Source organism: Propithecus coquereli, unplaced genomic scaffold (assembly GCF_000956105.1).
Source record: "Propithecus coquereli isolate 6110/MARCELLA unplaced genomic scaffold, Pcoq_1.0 Scaffold110, whole genome shotgun sequence".
Classification (NCBI taxonomy): domain Eukaryota; kingdom Metazoa; phylum Chordata; class Mammalia; order Primates; family Indriidae; genus Propithecus; species Propithecus coquereli.
This window is the reverse complement of record NW_012134970.1, coordinates 580,849-600,128: the sequence shown is the minus strand read 5'-3', so window position 1 is coordinate 600,128 and position 19,280 is coordinate 580,849.

Sequence of the window (19,280 nt, the reverse complement as noted above, 5' to 3'; positions counted from 1 at the left end):
GATATGTGAAATGTAAAAAAGTTGGTCTCATAGAGAGTAGAATGGTGGTCACCAGAGGCTGGGATCATTGCGGGGATAGAGGGTTGGGGAAATGTTGCTCAAAGTCGTAATAATTACAGTTAGGAGGAATAAATTTCAAGAACTCTACTACATAGCGAAGTGACTATAGTTAATGATGATACATTGTATTCTTGAAAAATGTAAATAGATTGGGTGTTATGTGCTCTTGCTACAAAAATAATTACTATGTGAAGTAATGCATTTGTTAATTAGCTAGATGTTTTAACCATTACACAATGTGTGTGTGTGTAAGTGTGTGTGTGTGTGTGTGTGTGTATACTTTAAAACATGATGTACATGATAAAAGCACACAATGTTATCAGTTAATTTAAATGAGTAAATAAGTAAAATTTTTCAGAAAGAAATTACCTTCTTTGTCTTGTCCATTTTCAGGGGGAGGAATACATTCTACTACGCCATATGAATATTGAATAATTTTATTTTGTTTACATTTAGTTATCATATCTTTGCCTATCCTCTTACTCCTAAACTTTTTCTGTAATTTAGTTTCAGGTAAATTTTTTTTTTATAATAAAATATAGTTAGAATTTGTAAACATTTATTCTGAAAGTCTTGATCTTTAATAGTGGAGTTTAAGCTATTCATTTTTATCGTAAGTACGATATAGTTGGTATGCCTGTCGTCTTTTTAAAAAATGTTTTTCCTTTTGCTTTCTTTACTATGTGTACTTCTTAGGTGGGCTGTGCTTCCTTTATTTCAACATTTTCTAGTGTTTTGGAAAGTACTTATCCCATATTAATTTTTTATACTGATTATCTCTAAATTTTTCAAAACCATTTTCTAAAACACATTAATTTAATTGTCAAAGTGAAGAGTAAATTACCATCATTTTAAATTGATGTTCTCCATTCTCCCACCCATATAAACATTTCTTTTATGGTAAACTGTATATCATTAAATCAACTAACCAGGGAATGCAATGTGATTAGCTTTAAGGTAAGTGTTGTTGGTTATAATGTATTCAAGATAGGAAATTAGTGCAAAGAGAAGGAAAAATCTGTCAGGAGCAACACAGCAACTTTTTGAAATTTTTTTTTCATCATACAGTGCAGTGAGAATTTATCACTATTGTTCAGTTGTGCAAAGAAAATACTGGTTCTTAATTTTTCTGCAACAGATCTAATTTGCATGAACCTTACCTGACAGGTTGCAGGGAATAACAAGCACTTCATTAATGGTTTCTAGGTTTCTTCAGTAACACACTTGCCTTCAGGTAAATGCTCAGTCTTTTGAATATTCTCTCCCTCAGCAATCCACTTTCCAAGATGGCATCAGAGCCTTAGAGAAATGGAAACTTACTCAGTCTCCTAGTGAAGGGAGAGGGAGCCTCAAACACTGGGGTTTCCCTTGTCCTGATTGGTTTCTGCCACAGGGTGGCAAGTCTAGTCTGGTTTCTGGGCTGGTGTTCTATGTTTTCTTCTTGCCTCTCTCATTCCTTACCTGAAGGGGTATATGCCCCCCTCTCTTCCTGGGCCTCAATGGCACACAGAACTCAGGAATAAAATGAGCTTATCAGTAACATTTAGATATATATATATATCTCAAATATACATCCATAATCTTCTAGTACATTTGTTTTTTATCATTATAATGGGTGAGCAAAATGGTAAGAACATATAAGGAGCTTCCTAGTGCTGGAGAAAAGGAAAAGAAAGGCCAAATCTAGAAAAGTAATTAAATTCTGAATGGGCTAAGTGCTTACTTAGGTTTCATAATTGAGCATTCATATCTAAAATTATACTAATTATTAACTATTAATATTATTCACATTTAGGTTTTATAACTTAACATTCATTTATAAAAGTATATTCATTAGCACTTTTTACAAAGCCTTATACATTTTAGATGTTTGATAAATGCTTTATAAGTGAACAAATGAATGCATGGAGTAAGTCCAGTTCTTGAGAAACTGGAGCCGCATTATCTATTTTTGAACTAGCAATTCAGAGGACTACACAATTGTTTTTAGTAGCAAACCTGGCATACCTTGCAGGACTCCAGAATTTAGGAAGAGTGGGAGAGGGCCATTTTGAATAATATGCTGCTTTTGAATCTTCAATTCTTCCCTCTAGCTAACACTTCCTCCCACGTCCACCTTAAACGCTGCCCCCCATAAGTGTCAGGAAGGGGAGAAAAATAAAGAGAGGAATAGAGCAGACTAGAACCAGTCAGTTATATTTCTGACTGCCATAGAACCAGAAAAATTAGAACTCCAGAATAACTACAGCCACATTCTATTTTCTCAATGGTTGGATTTTCAGCAGCTATGACCATGTATAGAACCCATCCAAGACCCCGGGGCAAAATGGGTTTGTAATTCTTTGAGGGCTGAGAGCATGTATTATCAGTTTCAGTATTCAGTACTACACACAGTGCCTGGCTTACAGTAGAAACTCAAAAATGTTTGTTAACTTTTTTTGAGAATTAAAAATAAGCTCAGATGTAACAAATAGCTATCATAAAGCCCATGCACATTTTATATAGCTGGAAAGATAAGACTCATCTCAGGCCTTTGGATTTGGAATCATATAAAAAATTAGATGTACTGGCTTAAAAACTTGGCTATTTATTAATTCATTATAGAGATTTTTCTGAGAAAGAATAACTTTCAGAAAAGGAAACACTTGACCACTAATGAATGGCAAAATAGTCTGTGCTGGGATCCTGTTTCTGCATTTATACAGCACTTGCCCAGGTTCCAAAAGATGAAAAGATTAGTAGACGAATGATCATGTCATTAGGATTGTTATCAATAATGGCCGAGATTCTGGTATAGGAATGAGGGCCTGAGAGTCTCTGACGCCCAGGATGAGGCAAACACCGAGTATGAGACTGAATCACATATTCTGAGAGGGAGTTCAATCTGGAGGGCACAGTGTGACTTCCAAGGGCATGGTGCTCTGAGATCATGGGCTGGTAGGACCAGAAAAGAGTCTAAATTGCATGGGCGTCCTTCTCATCTTCCTCCCACTTGTGGGTAAAATCACAGCCTTTCTATAAGGGATTCTTTTTTCCTGCACATTGATGCATCTGAGACTCTCTACATTTGTCTTATATTTGCCTTTTATTGAGTACCATCCTGAGATTGTTGGAGCTCAGTTGCTGACTTTTTTCTTTTTGTTTGATTACTATCTTAGTCAGCTCAGGCTGCTATAACAAAATACCATAGACTGAGTGCCTAGTATAACAGACACTTGTTTCCCACAGTTCTGGAGGCTGAGAAGTCCAAGATCAAGTCACCAGCATATTTGGTTCTTGCGGAGGGCCCCCTTCCTGGTCTGCAGATAGCCACCATCTTGCTGTGTGCTCATATGACCTCTTCTTTGTGCACACACATGTGGAGAGAGAGAACTCCTGTATCTCTTCCCCTTCTTAAGAGGGCACTAATCTCGTCATGAGGGCCCCACCTTCATGACCTCATCTAAACCCGAATGCTTCCCAAAGGCCCCACCTCCAAATATTATTACACTGGGAGTTAGATCTTCAACATATGCATTTTGGGGGGATGCATTCTGTCCATAGCAGTTCCCCATGTGCTTATTTTCCACAAACTTTTCTAAAACTAGGATACTGTTTTAGATTCCTGTTCGACCATCTCTACAACCATGGACAAACTCTGCCCAATTCCATGGGTCAAATTCTGGACCATTATTCCAGCAGGGCAGTGTGGACAAATAGCAGTTAAAATAACTTAGGTTTTGTCATTGAACAGATCAGGATAAGGTGACAAGTCAAGCACTTAAAAGCTGGACCTGAGTTTCCTCCTCTGCAAAAAAGGACTGGTAGTAAAAATAGTTAGCTATGTAAGTGCTGTGTAAGACACTATGCCGACCATCTTTCATAAATATCTCATTTAATCTTCGTACAAATTCTGAGGTGAGTACTGTTATTACACTCATTTTGTTAAGGAGGAAATTGAGCCTAAGTGACTTGCTGAAGGTTACACAATTCGTGAGTCAAGGAGCCTGGATTCCAATCCAGCTCTGATTCTCAAATCTAGGCCACACAATGGTTGTAAACTTTGTATAAGAAGGAGTATGTGAAGTGTTTATTAATAGCCGTTAGTGTTATTTTTATCACTGTTGAAGATGAGCCTCCTGTTTCCAGTTCTTTCATTCATTTGTTCGTTCATTCCATATTTATAAGCCCCTGTTACGTGCTGAGCTAAGCATCTGGCACAGCTGCGAGGAGCATCCTCTTTCTTCTCTCTTTCATGCCCTGTGCACTCCCCTGGTACTCAACGCAGGGTCTGACGAAGTCCTCCTTGGCAGATTCAGTTCATGAGGCAGGCTGTCTTAGGGTGGGATCCCCCCAAGGCAGAGCCTGAGACAAGGACTTGAGTGTCACTGGGTGTGCCTCATGCTGAGGAGTGACCCCAGGAAGCGGGAGTGCGGGGTAGAGACAATGAGACAGGAGAGGAGGAACAGTCAGTGTAAGGATGCCGTGTCCACGTTGCTGCTTGGACAGCAGTGCTGGATTCTGCTGGGACCTCTTGAGAAGTGTACAGAACGCCCGTCAGACGGTCTCCCTGAAGATGAGGCAAGGGGGCTGGAATATTCATCTAACCACTATATTCTGTCCCCCATTGGTTGAGAGTTACCCCTAGGGACATAAACTTCAGACAGCACTTGCCTTTTCTACAAAGGCTGGGGTAGAATGCAGAAAGACTCCACAGTATGCATGAGGTGGGTCACCAGTGCAAGGTGAGTCTGCGCCCCCCAGAACTGGCTGCCATGTCTACAGCTGAAATCAGAGGTGGGTCAAGGGGTTTGATGCCAGCACCAGAGCTGTCTGCCACAGATGCTTCCTGCCTCCCCCATGCCTGTCCCCAGTTCCAATCTCTGTGTACTTCCTATCCATCATATTCTGTTCAAAGCGATAGCCCTCTTCATTAAGAAAAGGTTAACTGACATTTCACTAACTTGGTTTACTTAGGTAGCTGCAGTGGGAACTATAAAATCATACCAGTGGTGGTATAATTTTGATAATGTCCCTGGTTGTGAGATCACTGGTGAAAACTCCCTGACCCACAGTGGTATCCTTAAAGAAAGACATTCCTCTTCAGCACAAACTAGCTAGAGTTGGTTCTGTGATGTGCAGCCACGAACATTGACTGACACAACCCCCATGCTGCTGGGTAAGTGATGTTTCTCTTTATGATATGTGGTGTATGTTATTACAAGGAATTAAGACCAGATAAATCCAAATGGTAACAATAAAGTTTAAGATCATCAGTGTAGGGTAAGGTACCAATGCTGTGTGAGACATTCAAAATTTGATTTTTTTTTTTTAACTAAGAGCCTGAAAACTCAAAGGCAGCTTCATCAAAGTACATAGAAAGGATTTTTTTTGGCACATGGTCAAGAAGAGCTTTTCCTACTAAATCATTTCTGACCTTACAATTGTGGCTCCTTGTAGTTCGATTGTTTCTTTTGTCGTTAGGTTCCAACGATATTATAGAAAAGGGAAAAGGCAGAAAAAAGAAATCACAGTAGAACGCCTGTCCTTCATGGATGACTTTTATTTTCTGTTGGGTTCTGATTGACTTCCTACTATTTCAGAGTTCCAGAGAGCAATCAGAAGTGGATTTTATTAAATCTTTGATTATTGAATTTATAGCTTGAAAACTAAAGTCCAGTCTTCTCATCTTGAGATTTCACAACTACTTAGAGTCAGATCTAGGTTAGAGAAACCCTGGTGCACTCACTGTTCTTTCTCTGCAAACACAGGTTCTGTTCTAAGAGAAGCCAGTGCCATCCTGTCTGTCACAGACCTACACTTACAGCAATTCTTTCTGCCCAGGGCTCCCAAATCAGGAGTTTAACTGAAGAAACAGATGGACAAAGACACGAAATTTAAAATGGTCTTTGGACTCGGGAGGGAGGGAAATGTATGTGCTGGGCTTCAGTGTGTGCCTGGAAGTGGCCCCCATGTGGCAGGAAGTTTCTTCCCCTTACTGGATTTCCCCCTCAACTCCAGATTCAGTCACATTTACTGCTCCTCGGTGTCCTTTTAGTTTCTGCTTAATGAGACCGGTGGTTGCCGAGTGTTGATTGGCACTCGGTTATGCACAGCCTGTATTCATCTTCCTGAGAAAGGACATTGCACAAGAAAGGATCGCCAACAGCAACGGCGGTGGCATTTCTGGGAGCAGCGGCAGCACTCCCAGCAGCTCTGTTCCCCACCCAGTGGAAGGAAACTGCACGCTGACCAGCGGATGGAGGGACAGAGGGAGGCGTGACGCCTAAAGTAATTATAACACCCCGTGCACAGAGGCCTCGGTTCTTTTCTAGCCACCTATCGGACCTGCTTGCATTTTACCCACATACAGTTCTCCTGAGTTCCAGGATACCTGAGCCAAGTCTAGGCTGGAGGGAAGTACCTCTGGAGTAAAATCAAATCAGTTGCAAATGAGTTGCAACATCTCAATTGCCTTAATGGATCAAACAGCACTTCACTGTCAGCTTCCGCACCCGAACTGATCCCCTTCCCGGAGTCCCGAGCTAAGAAATGCAAATCTCTGGCCTGCCTATAGCAAGGCCCCCAGCAGTGCCCTTGGAGGCTTAGCCAGGACCAGGTGACTTGGAATAGAGTTTGCTGAGCGCGTGGCCTGGCCAAGACGGCGCACTGGCAAGCTAACTGGAACAAGCTCTCCTGCCCCAGCCAGTGAATACTTATGTCAGGCCAGGAGTAAAGAAAACGGATTTCACTTACTTTGTATCCTGTGTACTGCCTGGGGAAAGAGTGGCAAGGGAAGCAGTTTTTTGTGTTGGTAGCACTTTTGGTAGCTCTGGCTAAGCTTGCTGCCCACACTCTCCCTCTTTCCACCCCAGCTCCCTCTCCCCTTCCCTCTTCAGAGCGGGACTCTGTGTACTTGCCATGAATATGCATGTGGCAGGGCCTACCTCCTGGCTTCAGGTGGGCCTCTGTTTTAATAAGACTGGATGGTCCCTTCAAATTCAAACTTTAAAAACGGGTACACTGAGTCATGATTTATAGAATAATCCCCTGAATTGAAAAGAAAAACAAACCACACACTTTTACAGAGGTATAGTTGACATAAAATAAACTACATATACTTAAATGTACAATTTGATAAGGTTTATTATCCTTCTATTTTTAGTTGACATAATCTTACATATTTATGGGACACAGAGTGATATTTCAATGCATGTATACAATGGGCAATGATCAAATCAGGGTAATTAGCATTCCATTGCCTCAAACATGTATCATTTCTTTGTGTCGAGAACATTCAAAATCCTCTCTTCTAGCTATTTGGAAATATACAATACACTATTTTAAACTATAGTCACCCCACAATGCTATAAAACACTAGAACTTACTCCTCCTTTCTGGCTGTAATTTTGTATCTGTTAACCATCCTCTCCCTATCCTCCTCTCCCCCTCCCTTCCAAGCCTCTAATAACTATAATTCTATTCTCTACTTCTATGACCTCAACTTTTTTTTAGCTCCTACATAGGAGTGAGAACACGTGGAATTTGTCTTTCTGTGCCTGACTTATTTCACCTAACATGATGTCCTCCAGGCTCATCCATGTTACCACAAATGACAGGATTTCAATCTTTTTATGGTTGAATAGTATTCCATTACGTATTTTTTTGTGTATATATATATATACACACAGCACACCTTCTTTATCCATTCATCTGTTGATGGACACTTAGGTTGATTCTACATCTTAGCTATTGTGAATAGTACTGCAATAAACAAGGGGGTGCAGATATCTCTTTGATATACTAATTTCATTTCCTTTGGATAAATACCCAATAGTGGGATTGCTGGATGATATGGTAGTTCTATTTTTAGTTTTTTGAGGAAGCTCCATACTGTTTTTCATAATGGCTGTGTGAATTTACATTGCTACCAACAGCGTATAAGTTCTCTTTTCTCCACATCCTTGCCAGCATTTGTTATTTTTTGTCTTTTTGGTAATAGCCATTCTAACTGGGTAAGACGATATCTCACTGTGGTTTGGATTTGTACTTATCTGATGATTAGTGATGTTGAGCATTTTTTCATATACTCAGCCATTTGTATGTCTTCTTTTGAGAATTGTCTATTGAGATCCTTTGCCCATTTTAAAATCAGATTATTTGTTTTTCTGCTATTGAGTTGAGTTCCCTGTGTATTCTGGATATTAGTCCCTTGTCAGATGGATAGTTTACAAATATTTTCTCCCATTCAACAGGTTGTCTCTTTACTCTGTTGGTTGTTTACTTTGCTATGCAGAAGTTTTCAATTTAATATAGTCCCATTTGTCTATTTTTGTTTTTTTTTTGCCTGTGCTTTTGGAGTCTTACTAATAAATTCTTTGCCTAGACCAATGTCTTGAAGCATTTCCCCTATGTTTTCTGACTTGATAGGTTTTGACTATGTACATGCCACTTGGTTGTGATGAAATCATCACCCCCCAAATTTTCTTCCTCCTTCTTTATTATCTATCCCTCTTCCCCATTCCTGCCCCAGATCTTCCCACCCCTACATGTCCTCAGGGAACCACTGATCTTTTTCCTTTCAGATTATTTTTCTAGAAGTTTACATATATGGACTCATACAGTATATACTCTTTTTTTGTCTGACTTCTTTCACTCCGCATAATTATTTTGAGATTCATCTATGTCAAGTGAGCTTTATTTTTCAAAGAATTGGTCCATTTTATATAAGGTTTTGAATTCACTGGCATAAAGTGGCTCATAATATTTCCTAACTATTCTTTTAATATCTTCAGAATTTGAGTTGCAGTCACCTCTTTTATTCCTAATATAGGTAATATTTGTCTTCTCGATTGTTTCCCCTGATCTTTCTGGCTAGAGAGTCATCAATTTTCTTGATCTTCTCAAATAAGAATATTTTACTTCCATTGTTTTTCTTTCTGTCTTTTTTTTAATTTGATTTTTGCTCTGATATGTATTACTATTTCCTTTCGCTTTGCTTTGCTTCCTTGGTTTAATTTGCTCTTCTTTTTTTTAGTATCTTAAGGTGCAAGTTGAAGTCATTGATGTGAGAACTTTCCTCCTTCTAATAGAGGGAATTACTGCTATACGTTTATCTCTAAGTACTGCTTTAGCTGCATCTTACACATTTTAGTATGATGCATTTTCATTTTCTTTCATTTTAAAATAATTTCTAATTTCCCTTTGCTTTCATTTTTGACCCATGGGTTATTTAGAGATTACATTCCAAATATGTAGGGGTTTTCCATATATCTTTCTGCCACTGATCACTAATTTAATTCTACTGTGGTCAGAGAAATACAGTGTATGATATGAATCCTCTTGAATTTATACAGATTTGTTTTATTGCTCAGCATATGGTCTATCTTGATAAGTGTTCTGTATGCATTTGAAAAGAATATGATTTCTGTTGTTGTGTGGGGTGTTCTATAAATATCAATTACGTCAAGTTAATAGATAGTGTTGTTCAAGATGTCTGTATCTTTATTGATTTCTTCTCTACTTTTTCTATCAGTTATTGAGAAATGGACATGGAAATCTGAAATTTTAATTATGAATTTGGAAAATTTCTCCTTGAAGTTCTATCAGTTTTTGTTTCATGTGTTTTTGAAGCTCTGTTATTCCTTTATATACATTTTTGGAATTGTTATGTCTTCTTGAAGAATTGACTCTTTTATCATTATGTAATGATCTTTTCTATCCCTGACAGTATTCTTTATTCTAAAATCTACCCATGTGATATTAAAATAGCCACACTAGTTTTATTTTGATTGGTGTTAACATGACATATTTTTTCTCATCTATATTAACTTCCTGTGGCTGCTATATCAAATTATCAAAACTTAGTGGCTTAAAATAAGACAATTTATGATCTTATAGCTCTGGAGGTCAGAAGTTCAAAACCAGTCTCACTGGACTAAAGACAAAACGTCATTAGGATTGGTTTCTTTTGGAGGCTCCAGGGGAAAATGCATTTCCTTGCCTTTTCTAGCTTCCGGAGGCATTAGCTCATGGCCTCTTCTTCCGTATTTAAAGCCAGCGGCATTTAAAGCCCCCATCACAGGGAGACACGGGATGACTCACAGTGTGTAGCGGCTGTGGCATGACCACATTTGGTGGTTCACAAGCAAGTAAAGCATTTTGTAAAAAACAGGCAGTGTTACTGTAGTATACTTATTAAGCCATCTGGGAATATTCAGCCTGAAGAAGCAAAGACTCGATAGGACAAGCTAGTTATACTGAACTAACTGAAGAACTTTGAAAGAAAGGGTAGAATTATAAGGTATGGATGACTAGCAATACTTGTGGGTGCTGCACAGATAAGCAGATGTGACCCACGGTTAGTGGGAAAGGAACTTCTGCTAAGGACAAATCTCACATGCATATCACCAACAGCCATTCTGTCAGGGGCAAGAAAGACAAAAATACATAGCTACAAAGGGTGGAATCCCCCAATCTTGGGCACAGGGCCAAGGAGGGTGTCTAGGGGTTGCTATTGGTGCCCTGCCCACATCCTCTCTGGCCTTATTATTGTAGTGTCAGACTTCTCATACCCTAGGGCTTTCTTTCAGCAGATGAGAAGTGTCTGAGGATTAGTTCCATCTCCCCAACCCAGGCATCCTCAAACAGCGACTGATGAAAGTTGGTGTACAGATTCTTCAGCTCCCTTGCCTATTGGGTTTGATAACATTGAGGCACTCATTCTGAGCCCTTGTGTTCCCAAATGAGTTTATGCTCCAGTTACAGCAGAAATTGGCTTGATCATACACTGTTTATCCATCCACTGCCTTCTCTTTCCTGTCTTTTTCTCTCCTATTCCAGCATTTCTTGGGACCTCTCCCCACCCCAAATTCCTTGTACTTGATTCCTTATGTCAGGATCTGCAAGCATACTAAGCAGGTAAAGCAGAGTGGACGTGGAGACAGTGAAAACTCACATTTGATGCACGGTCCCATTAAAATCAGAACATGGAAAAGAAAGTTGAAAATCCCCCCAGTGAGGCTCTGAAGCTAAGCTGTAATGGGGCTACTGGCAAGAAGAATGGTTTTTAAAATGTCCCTTAGGACAGGGATATGAGACCTTGAAGGAGAAAAATGCCTTGAAAGTCACGGTGAAATGCTTGCTCAGGAACATAAAACAGATGCTTCAAACTCCCTATCAGTGAGGCTGGGAGTCCAGAGGGCTTTGATGGCTCCAGCCTTGCGCTTTACTTGCTTGCAATGTTATTTAGACCCATCATATCTCCTGGGGTTGCCATAGTATTTGTAAATAAACTTTGTGGTCAACAGACTCCGGGTGGTACAACAATGCTAAGGGAAGTTTTGGGGAGGCAGGGTACTCTTGCAGGGAAGGAGTCTTGAAAAATGACATCTTCCAAAATTTGTAGAACACAAAGCAAGGGAACTGGCTGCCTTGCTGATTGAGATCAGCCACATTCACTCACTTAATTCCCTCCCTCCTACTTCCAGCATCCCTCTTCCCTGCTGGAGTTTCACTCCTCCTCCATAAAGAGGAAAAAGAAGTTAAAATATTATGAGGAAATTTCCCTAGTGCCACAGACAGTGTAGCCAGGGGCAAACCCCCCTCTCGGGCCTCTGAAAATTAAGGTCCAGGTCAGGGAGGAAGATGAACAAGGATCGTTTCACATTGCCTTGGCTGCCCTGACCAAATCTGCTGGGTAGTTCATTCTGCCTGCTACTGTCTTTTCTCTGAAAGGTACTCATTTCACACGCAGTGATTGCACACCTACAAAATGCTGAGCTCTGTGTCAGATACTGGGGCATAGAAAGATGATTAAATACAGTTCCTGTTCTCAGGAGACCGCTGCCCAGTGGCGGAGGCTGCAGGGCGATGAATTCAATGGTAGTGGCGTACCCTAGGCACAGTGCTCCACAGAGGGGGAGTGGGCGACGTGCGGGTGGGGTGGCTCCTCCTTGAAGGGCAGGGGGCTAATGATAACAGTAATTATGGAGCATTAACTATGTGCCAGACACCATTCTAAGCATAAACCTGTATTAACTGGTGTAAAAACCCATGAGACAAACACTATTGTTATCCCAGATGAACAAATTGAGCAGTTAAATAACTTGCCCAAGTTCACACAGCTGAGCCAGGATTCCACCCCCAGAGCACACAGTCTTAAGGACTGCGCAGTTCTGCAGGGAGCCGTTTCCAGTAGGCTGTGCTGGGGCTAAGAGTACAGAAAATAGGTGTGGATCAGTAATCTTCAACATCAGTGATGTCTACTGGTAGAGTGGAGGCTAGAATCCCAGATATGAGACTAGAATACAGGATTTCCCAGGGAGAAGGACCCAGAGGCAGTAGAGTCCCCATAAATGAAATGACCACGAAGTTCTTGCTTCAAGTATCTGCTTCTAGAACTCCTCCTAAAGAAGGTGACTAGGGTTCAGGCAAGCAATCAGAGGTTTATGTATTAAAATCTAAACGAGACAGGATCCTCAGAGTTTAAAGAGCTGCATTTTTAGTCTGTTTAGCTTCCCCGAGCCACATCATTGTCTTGACCTTGGAAAAGCCAAGAAAGGATGAGCATATATCTAATCCAGAATGAGCTTTCTGAGAATGGAGAGATTGGGTAGACCCTAGGCAAGAAGAACCTTGATAAGAACAAACAGAAATGGTTGAGAAAAAAAATGGGCTTCCAGCATGTAGGTGGTGAGGAATGTGACTTGGTAGGCTTTGATTCCAGCAAGGAGTCCTGGGCCAGGGTGGGGAAGGGCTTTCTTCCCCAGGACCAAGGTGGAGCTAAAGGGGTGACCTCAGCCTTGGCCGGAGCCATGGAAATCAGCTGTGCTGGCCAGAAGGACAGTAGCCTTGGGGGTCAGGGCCTCCAGTGGGGACCTGTGGCCTGGCAGAAGGGGAAAGCTTGGATGGGCCTTTGTAAGTGCCTGAGAGTGAAGCCAAGCTCCTGAGTAATGTGCCTCAGCGCTCAACTGTTCTCACTGTGAAATTTCCACACACTGCGGCAGTGTTCCTTTGGGCTCTGCAGCTGACAGTGTGTCTGACTTAGAAAGGCCCGATCCAGAGAGGAGAGGAAGGCGGGAAATTGGGCCTCAAAATGCTCCTCAGAGGAGAAGCCCTTCTTCCCACCTTCCTTTCATAAAATTTTTAAAAAGCCAGTAAATGCACATCATTTAAAGAGTCACAGAGGTCTATGAGATTTGTTAGAAGAGAAGCTGCAAATTTTACCACTCGACTGCCTCGGGAGGGGCTGTGGGGCTTGCTAAAATATCAACTTGCCGCCAGTCTTACTTATTTCAGCTACTCCTTTGGGTCTCCACTTCCAGAGGTACGTGTGGCTGCTAATTTCTAAGCCTTTTGAGGATTTCTTGGTTCTCAGCTTTCTTGGGCTTAGGAAATACAACCATGTATTTTCTGTCTTTCAAAATTTTGCTCTTTATGTCTCTGTTGGACTACCAGCCTTTTAGATTTATGGCTTAAGAAAAAAAATCTCTTTACTAGCATTTTTAGTGGTGTTTTGGGAGGGAAATAAAGTAGATGGTTGTGTTTAATCTGCAGACTTTACCAGAAGTCCTCTCTTTCCATTTTTTTTTTTTTTTTTTTTTTTTTGAGACAGAGTCTCACTTTGTTGCCCAGGCTAGAGTGCCGTGGCATCAGCCTAGCTCACAGCAACCTTGAACTCCTGGGCTCAAGCAATCTTCCTGCCTCAGCCTCCCGAGTAGCTGGGACTACAGGCATGCGCCACCATGCCCGGCTAATTTTTTCTATATATTTTTAGCTGTCCAATTAATTTCTTTCTATTTTTGGTAGAGACGGGGTCTCGCTCTTGCTCAGGCTGGTCTCGAACTCCTGAGCTCAAACAATCCGCCTGCCTCGGCCTCCCAGAGTGTTAGGATTACAGGCGTGAGCCACCGCGCCCGGCCCCTCTCTTTCCATTTTTTATATTTAGTTGGTGATCATGAAAAATTAATGCTAAGAATCAATGCAGGTGGGATGTGGTTTGGTAGGGGGTCTCTCTAGTCAGTCAGTCAGCCAGTCAGTCAGTCTGTCCAGGCTCCCTGTGCTCAGGGACTCAGACTCTGTTTGTCACTTGGAGTGGTTCATGGTTTCTAAAGAGAGATTAAACAAATAAAGTTACCCCTTCATCTTTCAAGGACAAATAGTGAGTCCCCAGACCCTCTTCTACTTTGAAGCAAGCTTTTACATACTGTTTTCCTGTATCCAACTTTAACATTCACATAGTCAAAGGGACGAGCCACAGGATCTCCAGGGTGCAGAGTAACAAGGGGGACAAGTTATCCTTTGGATAAATGCCTCCAGCTGAGGGCAGGAGCCAACAGGAACACTCTTCTCACATTGATAAACTGACCCTGTGTTATCACTTAGGGAGAAATAAGAGGTGGCAAGGAAGTAGCAGTTTGCACTCAATACATTGGAGAGGACAGAAATTCCTGTTTGCATGCTAACAGGAACTTAGGGGAAGGAAGAAAAGGCCTCACCCTTCACGTTTGCCATAACCAAGATGCACTTGAGGGAGGACTTCATCATGTGCCAGGTTCTCGTCCTTAGTGATGAGTCTGCAGGCCCCGTCGTGTTGGGATCCGAGACAGCTGCAGGAGGCAACAGAGGACGGCTGTGGCAGGAAAGCTCGCCCGGCTTCCCAGGTGTGTCAACCATTGGCTGGACCCTTGTACACACATCTATAGCACCAGGGCAGGAGAGCACTTTCTTGGGGCAGGGCATGTGCCAGTTGGGTCACAGCCTACAAGGAGTGGGGCTTCTCTAGATGGTAGCTTTTGCTGGTGTGTCTCGGCACCTCATGCCACCTCCCCTACTTTACAGCTTTCACTGGCGAGACTCAGGACGACTCAGGGTTGTCCTTTCTCAGTTAGTCAATTCTCCTCAACAGCCACCATGAAGTTCAAGCAGGAGAGTTCAGTTTAGGCATGGGAGGTGAGAGCTGCATTATCTAGGATTGATCCTCCATTCCAGAGGCTTGGAGCAGCGTTTCCCACAGAGCGGCAGACTTGGGGATCAACTGAGGGTGCTGGTTAAAAGTGAAAATCCCAGGTCTCACTCCAGGGTTCTCAAATTAAAATTTCTTGAGTTAGAGTGGATGTGCCTGGAAATCTTGATTTTTTTAAAAATAAGGTTCTCAGGTAATTCTCATATACATTAAACATTTAAGAAACTTTAGGCAGTGTTTCCCAACTTCCAGATGATGTATAATAATTCATCTACTTTCTAGGCCTTCTTCCCCAAGATTTGATTGGGAGCATCTGGGAAGGAGTCTGAGAATTTGTATTTTTAGCAGGTATCCTAGGTGATTCTCGTCATCAGCAAAGTTAGAGAAATTCTGCCCTAGGTTAAGGGATGTGAAGGTATCGAGGGGCTGGCCCAGGCCTTGTCTACCTGGCTAACCTTTGAACTTACCTAAGGAGTTGAAAACTCCTAGTATATACACCTAGCCCATCCCTGATGATTACGATTCATATCCAGATAATTTTATTTTTTTGAGACAGGGTCTCGATCTGTTGCCCAGGCTAGAGTGCTGTGGCATGATTATAGCTCACTGAAACCTTGAACTTCTAGGCTCAAGCAATCCTCCCACCACAGCCTCTTGAGTAGCTAGGACTACAGGTGTGTGCCACTATACTGGCTAATTTTTAATTTTTTTTTTTTTTTTAGAGATGGGGTCTTGCAATGTTGCCCAGGCTTGTCTTGAACTCTTGGCCTAAAGTGGTCCTCCTGCTTTGGCCTCCCAAAGTGGTGGGATTATGGACACGAGCCACTGCTCCCAGCCATGTCCAAGTAATTATAGTTATTATACATGCATGCTGGCTAGAAGCATCACCTCTCCCTCCTTCAAGCTGGCTTGATTCCCATGGACTGAAGAAGAGTTTTGACCACTGAGTAGGAAGCATTTGAAAAGAGCATCTTTCCTCTTCTGGAGCAGGAATCCACTTGAGAAGTAATGATGGCAGCTTTGTGTCAATTTACAAATGACATAGCACTTTTGCCTGCTTTATCTAACTTAATTGTCCCATTGCAGGGTTGTGACTTGGATATTTTTATTCTGTCACCTTTTGAATGAGGATCCTGGGGCTCAGAGAGGCTAAATAACCTGCCCAATGTCCCACCACCTGTATGTGGGGATATGCGGGAGCAGCTTTGTCCCTGGTCCCATTAAAGCAAGCAGATGTATGGAAGAGAATTAATAAAGATACATTTGCCCAAAGGATTGGGGTAGCATTGATGTGGGTCTCATTTATGGGTGAAAAGCCAGCTAGGGCTTGGAGAGGGAAGAAAAGGAAACAGTTATGACACTCACGTGCTTTCATTTATTTTTTTCCTGCTGCTGCCGTAGCCCTCTGTGAGATGTTTCCTTTGAAGTTTCCCACGTACCTGTCTCCCAAGATGAACATGGCCTAAGCCAGCCCACACTCAGCTGAAGCCAGAGCAAGGCCACTCCCCACAGGCTGTGACTAAGGCCAGGGGAAGTCAGGACCATGCAGCATGTTTCCCTTTGTGCAAAGCCTGCTGGCCTTTTGGGGTCTGATCCTTGATGTCATTAGCACCCGCAAGCGCAGCCAAGTCGACCTACCCACTCACACTGCAACAACAGTGACATAATAACCACTTATATTTTGCAACTTCTCAGGTACTCCAGGAAGTTGGCAAGCTTTAGGAGAGGTGGACTTCTTTTTCCCATGGCTTGTTATTCGTAGACAAGTGCTGTACTTATTGAACCAGGGACTCTAAACAAGGTCCTTTGCTAACACCTCACTGACATACACCAAGGGGCAAGTAGACCCCTTTAATCCTAGCATGACTAAGACTGGGTCACTTTGGGCTCTGCCTTGTACTTTTATTTACACAAGAATAGCCACATCCATCCCAGCCAGGAAGGGCCTTGGGAAAAGCAATAAGTTCAGAGAGGAAAGAGCAACATAGGCCTCAACACCCTGCACCAGGCCTGTGCCTGGAACTCGTGTCATTTGTTTGCTGCTGTCATGAAGAAGAAAACTAGAGTAAGGGGGAAGTGTGAGTTGGAGCCTCAGAGTGATCCAAGAGTGGCTGGCTCCCTGGAAGGTTGGATTGTATCGGCCTGCATTTCTTTGGCTGCCAGCTTATTTGCTGGCACTAGAATTGTCCTTACCACACACTGGGAAATAATCCCAAACACTTGGAGCAAGATGTGCAGCTGAGGTTTGGCAAGGTGCGGGGGTGGAAGAAACAGAAGGGTGCAGGGCAATAAGGCAACTTGAAGTCAGTAGGAGGAAATACTTGTTTTCCAATCTTGTCCATCAGTGAGACTGCAGGCCCCTGGCCGGGCACAGGAAAGGGAAGAATGAAGGTGGAGGGAAGAAAGAGAGAGTGGTAGGGGGAATCCATGGTAAGGACACAAACCTTGAAGAGAAAGGGAGAGATGGATGGGGCTCAGCTTTCATGTTTCTGGATGGGTGCACACACACACACACACACACACACACTCAACTCTTTGCCAGTTCCCAGCCTACAAATTAGCCAAGAATTAATTTTTAGGTTGTTCATCTTAACCATCCTCTTTCAAAGAATAATCACTATTAAAATTCTTTTTGTCTTGATGAATCCCCTTTCTTAAAACACATTCATGTGTTTGTACCACATTAATAGATAATTTTACATTTACTTATTTTTTTCCTTATAGCCACATTTTTTTGACCTCTAATTGAACATAAACATCTTTCCTGGCAGACACACTACTGTTTCATTTATTTCCAACTCCCCACCCTGAAGACTCATGCATGCTCCTTTACATATACTAGGTGTTTTATATAAATGCCTAATTGGCTATGTCCTCACAGGAAGGACAGATTCCATGGCTTTTCGGGGCGGTGTCAGAGTAGCTGGACTTGGCGGTGGGCCCAGTGGCAGTTCTGCCTGTGTGAGCCTTGCCTTGGGTTCTGGAATGTTCAGCCTGCATTACAATTGCTGGGTCCCACAAGGGTCTATGTCTCTCTTCAGGAGCTTCTCTGGCCTGGCCTCTGTATTTTGGAATCCTGCAGTATGACTGCCCTTGGGATTTCTTTTCTAGGCCTATGCTCTAAGTGACACTGTGTTCCCATGCAGTACTTCTGCTAATCTAACTTCCTTGGCTGAGACCCAACGAGGGCCTCTGTAACCCTGTACTACAAGCCAAGGAAAGTCATGTTATAGCAAAGATCCTCTGAAACAAGAATACCCAGCTGCATTCTTTGAAGAGAATTTCAGAAAGTTCTGTGGGTCTTTCAAGCTTGCCATCAGCTAAAACTTTTTTTTTCTACCAGCCTCACCCACATTGATTAATGAGATTCCCCATCTGCTCAGAACCACATTCCAATCTCCTCTTGATCTCTTAAGGGAGAGGGAACATACACCTGGTTGTAGTCATGCCTACTTGGAATTATACCCTAAAGAATTCCTAAGGAAATCTAACAAAAAGGTAAATAAAAGCAGAAGATTCTTATAGATTCATCGCTGAAGTGCTTTAAAATTTTGGCCTCATCTATTGAACTTAGCCCAGGTGAAGGATGGGCCTGTCATGGTACCTTTGTAGAGGACGTGGAAAGACTTCAGAGTTTTTGGTTCTGGGAAATGATAAATCCCAATACTGATGGAAGAAAGCCAAGTATCCCTGCCCGGAATGTGGCTTGGAGCTGAGCTTGGTATGTGTTAATGCAAACATAGAGGATAGTGAGTCCAAGAAGAACTTGGTCTTCGCCCCCCGTCAGCCTGTGAGGCTCTGTGCCTTTCTCAGAGGATACATGCCTGGCCACTAGGAACCCTGTTGTGTCATAGTGGCTGCAGGTTTTCCCTCCTGGAGTCTGTGGTTCCCAGAGCCACATCCCAAAAGCTGGAGCTTAATGAACAGGATTGGGATGGGAATACACAGGAACATTCAGAGTTAATAATAAGCCTCCTAGAGAGCTAGAGGCTCTTGCTTCTGGTGTGTGAATATTTAGTGTGCTACCACAGCTTTTATATATCACAGTTCTTCCAGCCTTTGGGAATACTTGAGAGTTTCCCAAGGAGCTTGTCAAAAAGGGAGATTCCCTGATTTTACTCCCAGAGATTCTGGGTCAGTAGAGCTGAACTACCACTAGGAATCTGATGCATAATTTCTAAAGACTGTACTGTGAGAAACCCAACATTTGTCAATCCCAAGGGTGGAATATGACTCCCAGTACCTTTCAATAACCTCACCACCACCACCATTGCCA